Consider the following 14,013-nt stretch of genomic DNA (forward strand, 5'->3'; position numbering starts at 1 on the left):
TATCATAGAGGAGGTTTTGCTGTGTTAATATATTTCAGCCACCTCTCTTCAGCACAGACACAAAAAAAATCATGATTGGATATTTCTAATGCCTCCACTTATGTTTCTTTATTAATGTTCTACTCTCTGCGTGCAGTAGACTGAAAAACACTGCTGCTCAAAATTCTTCTGGCAAACAATACAGGATCAAAGAGAAGAACAGAATTCTGTGTGACTTGTTGTTCCAAAATGAATGGTGAGGCTAAACAACAGCTTAGCAAATTATGCAAAGAGTAAGTATACATTCAAAACAACCCCCTGTAAGCAATGCTCAGAATACTGCATATAACAGCCTTTAAGTAGGATTTACTAACTGCTGTGCTATCCAATTGCCTTGATAGAAGCTCAAAAAAAAAAAAAAAAAAGATAAACCTTACCATTCTTTTCAACCCAACACAGTCACAGAAATCTTAAGTGGCAATCATTTTAAACTATATACCAAAAACAAAAGAAAAAAAAAAAGCCCAGAACTTTAAATACATCATAGAAAGTCTGAAATGTTTTTTTTCTGTAGGTCTATAGCCAATTCCCAAATAATATTATAAGGACCAAACTCCTCATCACTGAAGAATACACGCAGGACCCAAACCCAGCCTGCTCTTTGTTCACACTACACAAACACAGCACTCCTCTCCGGGATGTGATGCTTACCAGCTTCCAAGCAGGACTACACGTCTCCTTCGACAGCCTCCACATTTAAAAAAAAAAGACTTTCTTTTGCAGCTGTGTGGGCCAGGAGAGAACAGTGAGCAGTGTTTTCTTCAAGCAGTAACAGTAGTAAAAAGGCTGCACCAGCAATCCCACTCAGCTCAGCTGTTTAACAGAACCAAAATGCAGAGTGCACATGTGTCCTGTGAAGGCAGAAAACATTTCCTTGCTAATTAGCATCGGAGCCTCCTACCTGGGGAGGCACTAAACTGCACTGATCATGAAAAATTAAACATCACCAATTGAAACAGGAGCATTCGTTCTCAGTGTCAGGCTTTGGCACCATAACAGGAGATGAGAGGCTCACTATCAAATAGTGATCGCAAGAAACGATGAAGGCAAACTAGTCAGAAACCCCAGCTTAGCATGCAGAGTATTACACTGGTGACAAGTCAAGGATTTTGTTCACAGATCTGTTTGTTAGAAGCAGTTTTGTGCATTCAGCAAAGAAATCAGAAGGGAATAGCAATTACAGAGAGCTGCCGCAGCTGAGCTTTTCAGACCATCACGCCAGTGCACCCCATTTCCCAGCAGGATGCTCCTATTGGGAAAACCTGATATCTGCTTGACATTACTGTTCTTCCCACAGCGGTTCAATCAGTAGGATGTTTCTGAGCAAAACTGTAATGGTTCGATAGAGAAATGTTCCACCCGTAGAGCAACAAGACGTTACCTCACCAGAGCCAGCAGCTTCAGTGGATTTATTGCATATTATCCCACAGTGGTTATTTTTCCTCCCAGTTTTAATTTTGTAGCACATAGTGCTTGCTTGATACAAGAATCATTTGCATAACCAAGCAGAGACTCATTTTGAAGCACACTTTCAATAGCATCCAAAAGCCACGCTGTAAAGCTCAATGGGGCTGGGAATGGCACATTAGGCTTCAGTCTTGCTATTAAATCTTAATACTTCCTGAGGGCAGTGTAATCTTAATTTTACCCCGTGTTTTTGCCACAGCATGTCATGTCATTTCAGTATAAATCAGATGAAAACCTGCACAGATTTATCTGATCTGTTCCTCTATCGAAGTTTCTGAATGCTGTTTTCTCTGGAAACCTAGGAGGAAAAAGATAAGGCGCAATACAGAGAAGCCAAAGATTAAAACACATTACTATGGTTTTGTATTGTTACAAAAAGTGAAACACTAGGGAAGACCACAGAGTAAAATGCTTGCTGTTCTCCCAAACAGAATGATGGCTCTTGACAACTACCCCCAAAATTTCAGTTTGCTTCCTCACAGCCTCTCAAAATGCACTGCCATTTTTTCCCTTTTCCTTTGTTATTTTTTAATTTCCCTGCAGAAATACGGCGGGACACCACTGCATGCTTTATCTGTGTAGATGGCATTTAAAAAAAAATCATTTTAAGAGAACACACTGTCCCACATTTATCCCATCTTATAGTGGAAAGCAGGTTAATGATGCTGCTTTGCTATGTCAGCCTGTAACTCCACACCAAGTTGTGTAGTGAAAAGTACCAAACAAGCACTCGATGAGGGTGTTGCAGCACTCATTTAAAAACACCACACATACATAATTGGGGATACAGCTTCTGGATTCTGCTGGCTTTTATGTAGCTTTTCATTTGTTTGCAATCCACCCTAGGGTCTGCATGCTTTCTTGCACATACAGCTTCTCTGATGGTCCTCAATGATACGTTTTCTTTGTGATTTTTTTCCTTTTTAATTATTCAGTGTTGGAATTAATAAACAGCTTAGCAAATGAAAATGTCATGGCTTAGTGCAGGATGCATCAATTAATGAAGTAGGATGCAGGACAATTTAAAGGTACATTTCCCAGTGGCAGGAGAGCTGATCCTCTTCCATCTGGAATTCAAAGCAAAAATATCTCATTGACTGCAACAACAGCCAGTGGGCTTAAAAGATCCTCATGATTTTACAAATGAAGACAACCTATTTTTCATAAACAGTGACAGAACTTGGAGCTTAAGCATCATTTAAGAGCTATAAAGTGCAAAATATGCTCAAAGGGATGAAATTTACTTTAAAAAAGTGATTTGCAGATCTCACAAAAATTGTTATAACAGTTTCATCCAAATATGCATGTGATCAAAACCACTAAAACTTGCTAATCTCTCCCCTATAATGAAGTATCTTCGGGAAGAAAACAGGCCAGAGGAATTGATTTATAGATTTTTTTTTCTTAACTCTTTGAAATATTTGGTCTGGGCATAATCAGAGAGGTGGATGGGCGCTTTGGAGATCTAAGGGTAGTTTGGGCTTTGCTTTATCAATTGGATTTGAGGAAATTGCTGAGATCTGATTGAAGTAAGGCACTCATCATCTGGCCTCTACCATAGTTTCTCCCCACGTGCAAGAATGCTGTAATGATGCTTACAGAAGCATTCACAGGGCTCTGAGAAAACCAGCACAATCCAACAAATCCTGATATGCCCTTTCCAGAGGCAGTGAGAAACAAAAGAAGGTAAAAATTGTCACCATGGTCCCTCACAGCCTCTCCAGTCTGGATGCAGAGGTGGCCCTGTTTCCTTCTTGCCGTCCTCAAATCTCTTTTCCCTGTAACTGCTCTCGGCCACCCAGCAGAGAAGAGGCATGGGGGCAGATTTCCAGATGAGGTGTCCTGGTCCCAGCTTGGGGATATGGACCTGCCATAGGGCCCAAAGCCCAGACAGTGCAAGTCCAAAACTACATTTGGACATCTGAAGCAACACACACTAACTATGCATATTAGAAAAACACCATTTCTGAGGGATCAATGGGAAATTATGGATTATATTAACATGAAGAACCACAGCTCAACAAAACAGATTTTTCTTAGCAACTGTATTCCTCTCTGGCTGAATTCCTGTGGACTATACCCAACGTACTCCTGCTACTAGAAATAAAACTTTCCTTCTAGAAATAGGCCAGGCATCTTAGGCCCAACTGAAAAAACTATTCTTTTCTTGTCTCAACTACTTATTATGTTTAACCCCTTGAGACATGCATCTTCTACTTTTTTGTCATGCCAAAATATGCCCTAATTTCAGTTCCTCAGAGGCAGTCAGTCAATACAAATACACTGTAAGAAACAGACACCACCTCAAAGAGTTTACAGTAGGACGAGATAAAACAAAGTGTGGGGAAACTCCAAAGTCATCTGGAATAAACAGAGCAGCAAAAGATTTCATCCCAGGTCACCACACAGATAAATAACAGAACGAGGGAATCAGGATGACCTCCTGATGCTCGACTTTAGTGCTTGGTTTGCTAGCGAATCTTCCTTTCTTTTAAACCCCCCATCCTTCTAATCTAAAAAAAAAAGTATCTTATGTGGTTGAAGAGAGTAGGCTGTAGGTTCACTTTAAGAAATCTGGAATTTCAAACACAATGATGCGCTAAAATGTAATTCCCTGGGGCATCTATGCAAACCGATGCTCTTTGCGGCTAGGAAAGGAGGGGGAGAACTCACACACATGCATTAGGTATGCGCAAAAGCATTTTCTGAGACAACAAAACGTATGTCATCTTTTAACTGGGGAAATACAGAATTGAAGTTAAAGTGGAAATTGTTATAATCTACCCTGACTATCTATCCTAATCAGGGACAGATAAATTAAATACAGAAGTGTTAATCCTTGAAGGCATATAGATATTTGATTAGGCAGACCGTATCGATCGACAAAAATTAATTCTGACATTAAAACCTGTATTGACTGCTGTCCCTCTGCTTACCCAGTTTAACTAACGTGACTTAAGAGACCCGTGTTTCAGTGAGGGTGGCTCTGTGTCGGGGCTGTTCCCCTTTCTTTTTCTGCTGTTTCCCTGCCATCTACCATAACGGGACTCCGTGGCAGTACCCTTCTGCTCACACCACCGCTACGCACTGGCCTTTCTTTGTGATGCAACACCACGCCAACGAAAAGATTGTTTTTAAAAAAAAAAAAATTGAAAAACAAGGAATGCAATTGTCCACATCTTAAAACATGCCAGAAATAAGTTACACTCGGTGCACTATTTTGAAGAGAATTCAGACCTTGTGAACAGCCACCAGACTCTCCAAGACCCCTAGCCCACGTGGCAAATTTGGCAGCTTCTTCTCTCATCCCTGTGGTACATCCATAGTAGAGTCAGTTTTAGCCATCTAAAAGTTAGTTAAACACTCAGTTTTACCCAGTGATTCTAATTTTATAGCAGTCTCAGGTCTATGATCAGCGGAGAACTGCAGACTTGTAGGGAGAGCACCTCAACCACTGCCCCAGATACCTCACATAAAATGGCTAGGACGTGTTTCACAGAGGTTTACGTCTCTCTTCAGCTTCAGCCCCCACGTACCACGGTTGCCTGCCCACTCTGCTTATACTTAATTCCATTTTTATCTCTGTTGACCACCATCCAGGGCTAAGACTGAACACAGGGATGGTGTATGAGGCAGAATAAGGTGAGTCGCTGCGGACGGAGGTACGTGCGGCAGCTCGCTGCCGTGATGGGGCAGCCACTGCCCCGCACTGAGCCCTCGGTGCCGGCAGGGCACCCTCGTGCCAGGAGGGAAGCAAGGTTTTGGCTGCTCCCTTCACGAGTGCCTTGAATGAACAGTGCCGCTTGCCAGCGTCTGGCTCAGTCTGGTGCAGTCAAGGAGTCAATACTTTTCCAATATTAAGAGACGCTGCACTACAGGCTTATAACTTGAATCTCTTCTCCTCTTTCCCAGCACTACTGTTAACATATTTTCAGATCATTTTCCACAGATCTGTCTGTTTACATTTGTCTTATCTGAACCTGATAGACAGGAAATCTAGTATTTCTAGTTCCCTAGCTATAAACTTCTCTCTGTCCTCACCAGAGCTTGCAATACCTCCCAGTCCAGTATCTACCTTCAGATTCAATTGATTTTTGTATTCACAGATCATTAGTTATGACCAGACTTAATGCGAATTCCTGTGGGAACCCAGTGGACACTATGTCTCAATCTGAAGTATGACCATCTATCATTACCATTCATGCTATGTTCGGTACGTTTGACATCACTGGGGCCCAAGAAAATTTATTTGTGTGGTAGGCCAGACTAGGAGCTGGCTATGAAATATATCAATACAAGGACAAAATTAATAATACTGTACATGTGCAAATGTCACCTTTAAAAATCACTTTTGTATTCTGTGATTTTGCATTATTGAACCACACACAGACATTCCTCATGAGTCCATTAGCTTCAAGATAACTTATAGTTTTTCTCTTAAGAGAGTTTAACAATTACTTGACTATGGTCGGGATTTAATATTATCTAATGGTATATGCCAGAATAATTCTTTTAAACTATTACAATATTGCCCTTCTCAAATTGAAAGTATTTCCAAAATTCCCATGACTGCTAAACAAATTCGCAATGATCCAGTAAAAGTGTAAATAATTCCCTATTTCAGAGTACCTGTCCCTCGTACTTGTAGGTGTATGCATCTCCAGCTGCCCCTTACTCTGTCATCAGTGTAGCTATTTATTTAGCATTTCATTTATCAGTTATCTGTGCATATCAGATGATACCTTGTTGGGAATTTTCCCAGCACAAAATGCATAGATGAACAAGGAGTGGGAGAGAGAAATCTGCTACAACGAAAGGGTTGAAAGGCAACATATTTTGAAGTCTTACTGCATTCATTTCTTGGCTACTCAGGATAAATGTGAATGACCTACATACTGTGCATGCACGTGAACGTATCAATTGGGTTAGAAAGGTTACATCTACAGTGGCCCAGCTCCAAAGCAGTTCAAGAAGAGCCCTTGCAATCAAAATCTCCACCTTGCATTTCCATGTTAAAACAGAGCAATTTCTCTTTATAATCTGCTACTGCTCCAGAGTTCACAATTCTCATCTCTCTTGGTATTTGCTTCAGTGCTGGAGCCAACACTTGTTATTCAAGTAAGGAAGGATCTCTGCAGATATGAAATGCTAATGCCAAGCTTCACAATACTTTTTTTTTTTTTTTTTTTTGGGACCAGCATTTACATTTTAATTTGTCTGCTTGGTTAATGAGTGGTTTAACTCCACTATGACAGCAACCCTGAAATCAGTCCGTAAAGCTTTCTTCTGTCCATAAGATTAGACTCATATTTCTTCTACTGGCCTTTGGTGGTGCACCAAAATAAAACAGATACGGGGTTGCCACTAGACTTACCCCAAGTATGTAGAGCATCATGCAAAGACTAAACATGCAGTAAGGTAAAGCAGGGTGCATAACTACACAGCAAGCTGCTCGCTGGCTCTGCAGATGTAACCCCGTGAGCCTGATGATTTGGAATAGGATTCAAACAGATGCCCACATTTCTCAAATGGCTGAGATAAGGTTTAATGTTAAAGCATAACATCAGCTAGCTCCATACTATCATGACGCTTTGTAATATATTTTGTCTAGGATATGCAGTCATGAAACATATTGCTCCAGTGTCAACTCCCTTTTATTTCAAAACTGCTCTTGTTGTTACCTCCACTGCTGGGATCTGGCAGGGCCATACAGAAGGTGTGTAGATCCCCAGACCAGAAGACACCTGGGGAATGAAGATACTGAGGGAAATACGTATCCATCACATAGGGGTGTCATGGGTTTTGGCACTTCCCAAAAACTCCTGAATTGCTTTTCTGGATTTAAGTGCCTGCTTCCCCCTCGAATGCCAAAGTTGCATCTCCAGCTCTTCTCCTTGAATCTAACACTGGGTTCTGAGGCATGGTACTGCAACAGGCCAGAAGCCTAAGAATGAACAAAAATTAGCACCTAGCTTTAAATAAGGCTTTTTAGCCCTTTACTGGATTTAGCCCTAGCTCTCCTAAAGTTCCCCTGTCAAAAGTAGCTTTTGAAAATGGGACGTGGCTACTTTGAAAATCTTAGACGTTACTAAGGTCAGGGAGACAATAGCTTTACAAGGAAACCACAGGAGCACTGGGGAAAAGTGCTTCAAAGACACAGCCCTGTTTTCAGTTACCAGCGCGAGCATCCTTTTGGGGAGACAAAATCATTTCCCTTGCAAGAGCTGTCCCAGACAGCCCAGGGCCTCCGTCAGCACTGGCCCTCCCACGGGGCAAAGGGGACCTGCAGGATGTCTCCATCTAGCTCACAACCATCTCCTGCACCGCTGATGAAGAGGGTTCTTCTGCGATGGGGCAGCTGGGCAAGGTGACCTCCAGGCACTCCCTCTCAGCCAACACTATGTCGTGATCCTAAAAGGAGCTGAAAGCTCGTGCCTTCGCCTGTTGTGGCAAACACCACTGTCTCATTTACTACATGGGGAAGAAAGGGAGCTGGATCCAAGCCTCCTCCAGTGCGTGTATACACACACACACACACACACACACATATATAGATATATTTTCAATACTCACACCCACAACCTGCCACCCCATTGAGTGGGGAGGATGGGGGGAGCAATGATCTCCATATTAGATCCTGGGATCTGATGGATGCCAGGATGCAGAAACCTCGGTAAACTGGGTAGCACACTGCTGCCAGATAATGACAACGACCTTTTTAATGTATTAAAAATTCAGTCAGAAAGGTAATAAAGGAGATTGTTGGGGGAAAGGAAAGATCAAAATAATAATAGTTCCAAAGCACTGTACTTATTTTAGACATTCTTACAGCATGTTTCCATAGGAACTGGAATGCAAAGGAGCACACTGCAGCAGCATTCACAAATGTTGTGTGGTTTAGTGGCATGTAAAGGATTGGCTAAGACCACCATGACCACTCTGACAGTGCCAGGTACCTGCTGCCTTTGCTGCACAACAGGATCTTAGCTGCGATGCTTTGTAAAATCTAGGAAAAGAACCATTTTCCCCTTGTTTTTTTCCTCTCATCCTGCAGCCATGGCTGATGTCATATCCGCATGCGGCCATGGTGCTAAGCACTGCCCCACCCAGACCCACCGTGGGGCATGAAGGCACTGGTGTTTGGACCAAGCATTTCACAAACCACATGAGAATGAGGAAAGTGCAAACAAGGCAGAGCTGTTTGGGTGCTGGGGAGGTGGTGTGTCCTAGGGAGTAACACACGGGCCTGGCTTTTGCATCCAGCTTTGGCACTACCTGCCGAGGAACCTTGTGCAAGTCACGCCAGGTGAGATCCGCTCCATCTGTCAGCCGCCTGAAATGCATCTAGTCCAGCTCAGCAGGTAAGCACTTCCCCGGCCAACAGAGACAGCGTCTACCCTGCCAGAGACACCTGCCCCACAGACAGGTCTCTTGTCCCCAGAGCACCCATACAGCCTATACCCTGCCTATACCCACCTGGTCACATCCATACATTAAGGGCTTTGCCCACACCTCAAGGTGCATGTGGCAATTGATTATTTTCTCCATTCAAAATTGTCTGATATAATGTGAGGTCTGTGTGGCAGCTCACCAGAGCAGGATTTAACAGCACGAAGGGTGCATTGCGTGTCTTGGGGCAAGGCATGGGCATGTGGGTGCTTTTGTAACCCTCCTGCTGGGACAGCACTGGAGGACCATATACAATGTGGGGAGACATAGCTGGTGTGGTGTCACCCTTAACTCCTCCAGTGTCAGCCCCCTCGGTACTCTGTCCTCAAAACTAACAAGGCTTTTGTCTCAGAAGGAAATAATTAGTTGTCTCCAGAAGACAAGCGTTTGAAGCAAAGAAACCCAGCCTATCTGATCCTGGGGAACAGGACCTGGGACTGAGAAGGAGAATTCAGCTATTTAACTGTGTAGGCATCACATACTCTGAGGGAACAAAGCTCTTCCAATATGTGATGAACTGGGCACCTCTCCCTTTGATATGGCAGGAGACTGACTGACCAGTCCAAGTTTTAGATGGCAAAAATGAGACAAAATGACGCCTGCCTCCTGTGCTGTCATTCCTGAATGTCCCTTGTAAAGGACTTCCTCATCAATTCATGACAAGGGCTGCTTAATAACTAGTTGTCTGTATTTATGGATTGAGAGAAGAATAGAACTTCGTTAATTACAGATTTAGAAACCCCTTAATATACATATATATTGAAACCTGCATGATTCATCCAAAGCAAAGGTGGATAATTTCCAATGATCAGGGTAAAACACACTTTTACTTGGACCTGTCAGGTTTAACTTCATAGTCCAGTAGGAAACTAAGCCAAAAAGCCAAGGACTCTTCTTTTGGCCAGAAGCATCATCCAGAGCATAGCTGGCAAGGCAAAGCAATCTCAGCCCAAATGCTCCATCTGGGCACGAGCCAACTACAAATATCTTTATACTGTTGTGGAAGTGCTAAAAACTATTAATGTTTTAAAGTTAAAATTTGTAAATCAATAGGTGCCTACAGCATTGAGGTATTTTACAAACATTGAAAGAAACAATATATTAATTTAGATATTTAGATACTCCACATACTGTAATGTTTCTTGCTCATCAAAACAACTTCAAATGATAGGTATCGCCATAAGAATCCATATGTAAATTACAGATTTGACAAACAGAAATATCGATATAGGATGTCTGAATCCAAGTCTTATTTCAAATGTTACAATGACAGTTTCAGTCAGTGGAAGGACAGAAGAAAATATCTGGGGAGCCCCAACAGCCTCACATTGAAATATAGTTTGGTTATTCAAAAAAATAAAAACAAATACTGTCTTTAGAATCTGATTATTTAAAAGAAGAAATTTCTGATTGTTCAATCTCTTTTTCCACCTTTCCAATAGAGTAATTGTAGGGAAGGTGCTTTGAAACTGTATCCCATTACATCCACACCTTGTATTTTAAGGATTGGAAGCAGTATGTTACAGATATACATGTTATCTATGCTTCAGTGACCCTGAAGTCATACACTGAAGTGGCAGAAGACATGCTTTAATTGCAATTTTACAATCCTAGTAACTGACTCAAACCGGTGCTGTAACAGAGACTGAAAAGCAGGATGTAAGTTTTGCATGCCTGTGTGTGTTTGCATGACTCTGGGTGCAAACACTGAGATTCCCAACTGGGAACACAGTCACAAACCACGGTGAGCTGTACTAAACGCAGAGCGCAGTCTACTTAGCCCAAACTACACAAAACAACACATATGGCATAAAGACAGCATACAGTACATAGATGCTAGGATTTTTGATACTGTTATTTTTCACATTGAGTAAGTGTGCAGTGTCCTGCACAGCACAAGCCGGCTGCTGTGAACTCACCCAAGCACTCAGCTTTCTGTTCTGGGTCCCCTTGCAAGCAAGTCAGATCCAGGTCTTCTCACTCGCATCCAAACTTTGGCTGTTATTACCCGAGACCACATCTCACTCCAGGAAACCATCGCTTTCAAAGCGAGCACTGAGGCACAGGGCAGCGAGCAAGCCCGGCGCGGTGCCAGGCTGCAGGACCTCCCTAGGGGCTAACAACGAGCAGGGATCTGCCTGAAAGCGTTTCTTCAGCTCAGCTTTCCCACTGTAAATTCTTGACGCAGGGAAACAATTAAAAAAAAGCAATCCAGTCATTTGTCCTCCAGGATGGAGAGAAAGAAGGAGGCTGCCACAGCAGTGCCTGTTTTGAATACTTGGCAGGTACACAGGCACCAGGGGATGATGCTATAGATAAGCACAGACAGAAATAGCTAGAAGGATGAGCTGGCTCAGGGTGGTGGTGGTGAAAGGCAGCAGCAATCCCCCTTCTCCTGTGATTTCACCAAAACCAGCAGCTGACCTGCAGACTCACTGAGCCTGCTGGTAGGAGAAGGTTCCCCCAAGCTCTGAACCTTATGCTGGAAATATTCTTCTCGCACAGATCTCCTTCTCCAGCTCGGGTTGGTGCTTTGAGGACTGCATCTTCTCAGCCTACTTCTGACTCAGAGCACAAAACCTGCTCGCTGCCTGTCATGGGTTTTGGTGCTGTTCCCAGAATCCTGCCAGGAAGCCTCTGTTTGCAGATCCCCCTGCACCAGCAGGAAAATCCAGCAATTATGGCTCAGAAAATACTGCTGAAGCACCGACCTGAAGTATCTAGGCAGTCACCTCTCCTCTCCCCCATGAGCAGCCTCATGCAGTTCTCCCTACTGCTCTTACCAGCTCCCAAGGAGAAAAGCACAGAGCTGTCATCTGTTACTTATGCAACTTAGCTGCAAAAATACAAAACAACTAAATGTGAGGGCTCTGCCCAGCTGCCACTAGGTAATAATCCTTTGTTTCCCCCTCTGTATGGCAACAAAGTCTAATTTTCTGCTAAAATTGGAAAACAGTCTCACCTAACTGTACCTGCACTCAGAAGCAAGGAGGATTAAAAATCCTGCTTTTTAAAGTGACGTGAGCAGGAATGATTAGTCAGTGCCTCCTCTACTCTGTGCAGTGTCAGTCCCCAGGACCCAAGGTCTGTCGCTGTTGGTACAATGGGACAACCCTGAGAAACTCCATGGCTTGGACAGAGTTGAGATGGGCAAGGACCCTCTGAGCTCAACTAGAGGTGACGGTGTGGGAAGGAAGGCAATCCTACACAAATTTGAGAAAAAAAAGGTGGAGAAAAAAAGCAAGAGATGGAGGGAAGTGAAGAAAGGGGAGAAGTGTGAGCATCACTGCTGTTGTTTCACTGGGGGGAGCGAGCGTGGCGAGGGGATGACAAGGTGTGCGCTGGAGGGGAGGCAGATCACAGGAGACGAGGAATGGAGCACAGGCAAGTGAAGTTAAGTGATAAAGCAGAAGCCACAAGAGGGGCAGATGGCCAGGGATGTGGGAGCACAACCAAAGGAGGGAACAGGCATGGGAAGAAAGCTGTCATAAGAAAAGGAACAAGATAGATGATCTGAGACACGGATAGAATACTCAGTGCTTAGAAAAACACTGCAAACAAAATGAGTAAAAGTAAAATCAAAAGTCAAGTCAATTTAAAATAATTTTATTAATCTCCTGAGCCTGAAAATGTCACATTCTGACATATGTCCCTATTCCCTCGCTGTTTGCTCCCTTGTAACCGCTGCAGAGCTTCTCCTGTGGTACATTACTTCACCCATTGAGCCATGCTCACGTGCCCAGCATGAGGTGGGGGATATTCCTGAGAGCAAGGGGACAAGGGGCCACTGGCACAGCGGGGACAGCAGGGCAGAGAGGAGCCATGCCACCGCACCACTCTTCGCCTCCCACATCACCGCTACATCGACCTGCGGGAGAAGCACCTACAGACTTGGGATCAAACACCAGTACTATAGGAGAGCTGCTGTCTTGACCACCAGCTGCCAGCACTGCTAGCTCAGGGTGCTTGAGGAAACCTCGTAGGCTACCTTCACCTCATTAAATTAAACATGCCCAGGTAGCTTGCCAGGGATGAGGCCACCTTCCAGGATAGGACTGAAACTGGTGACTGCGTGCAAACTGTGTCATGGGGACATGTCCTGACTCTCTAACTCCCAGAACAGGTCTGGGAAGACAGCAGAAGAAAGATGGCTGGCAGGGACCAAACTCAGGCCAGGGACCTCTCCAGCAGTTCCCCCGTGCAGGCAGACAGCCTGTCCCCAGCCCCGGGCAGTGCTCTTTGCTAACAGGGACAAACTGGTAGCTTACCTTATTACCCTAATGCTGTGGGTGTTTGCACAAAACCTATTATTTTTTCATCCCCCTTCATTTGTCTCGGCTACTCTGGAAAATCAGTAAAACCAGTATATTTGTCACGGTAGGAAAACTCAGGAACCTAAAATAAATGACTTTTGAGATAGGGTTGAAAAAGAAAAACCTCAGGTCCAGAAAGATAAAATGTACTAACTGACAGCAGAGATATAAAGGGAAACTTAAATTTCAAGCAAACAACTGCAACAGCAATGGCTAGTTTTAAACAATTTCTGCTCAGAAGCAGTCTTCAGGCACATTTATTTGCTGTTTTCCAGGAAATAAAAAAATATTTTTATAAAAATTGCTGCTCATTTTTCTGATTATATTGTCTTGTTAGACAAGAACCAATGTCACATAACAGTGCTTGAGTGGTAATACTAGAGCAGCCCACTGTAGTTTAAATGAAAGCTTTTCAAACTCATTAAACAGATAGAAGGTGTATGTGGACCACTAAAATAAAAAACATGTTTGAAAAAATTACAGGGTGTAATCTCTGCCTTTTTTAATATTCATATCATCTAGGATTACATTCTTTCAGACCAATGGAGAGGTAAGTTTGAACAGCAGGTAAATGTGTGACCAGAAGCCAGACGGGGGGTTTTGGCAGTTCATTGAAAATAATTATTTTGCATAAAGTAGGTGATGATTTCAGTCCTGTATTTGTGTATGTTTTGCACTGCTTTCACAATAAGGTGAACAGTTATCACATTTTCTTTGTCGAATAAGAGAACACGATTGAAATAGT

The 14,013-nt window shown here is 43.2% G+C and overlaps 1 protein-coding gene across 8 annotated transcripts in view; it reads right to left on the reverse strand.

Moving 5' to 3' along the window:
* MTUS2 (microtubule associated scaffold protein 2) overlaps positions 1–14,013 on the reverse strand; it is a 327,334-nt gene that overhangs the window by 283,670 nt on the left and 29,651 nt on the right. Inside the window, exon 1 of one of the 8 annotated variants that reach the window (XM_075742080.1) lies at positions 10,875–11,807. The exons of 6 other annotated variants lie outside the window; for them this stretch is intronic. The gene's annotated coding sequence lies outside the window, so the exon portion shown is untranslated. Of the gene's footprint in view, positions 1–10,874; positions 11,808–14,013 lie in introns of those variants that run through there. One more of the 8 variants, XM_075742081.1, reaches the window with a different exon arrangement.

Source organism: Balearica regulorum, chromosome 1 (genome assembly GCF_011004875.1).
Source record: "Balearica regulorum gibbericeps isolate bBalReg1 chromosome 1, bBalReg1.pri, whole genome shotgun sequence".
Lineage (NCBI taxonomy): Eukaryota > Metazoa > Chordata > Aves > Gruiformes > Gruidae > Balearica > Balearica regulorum.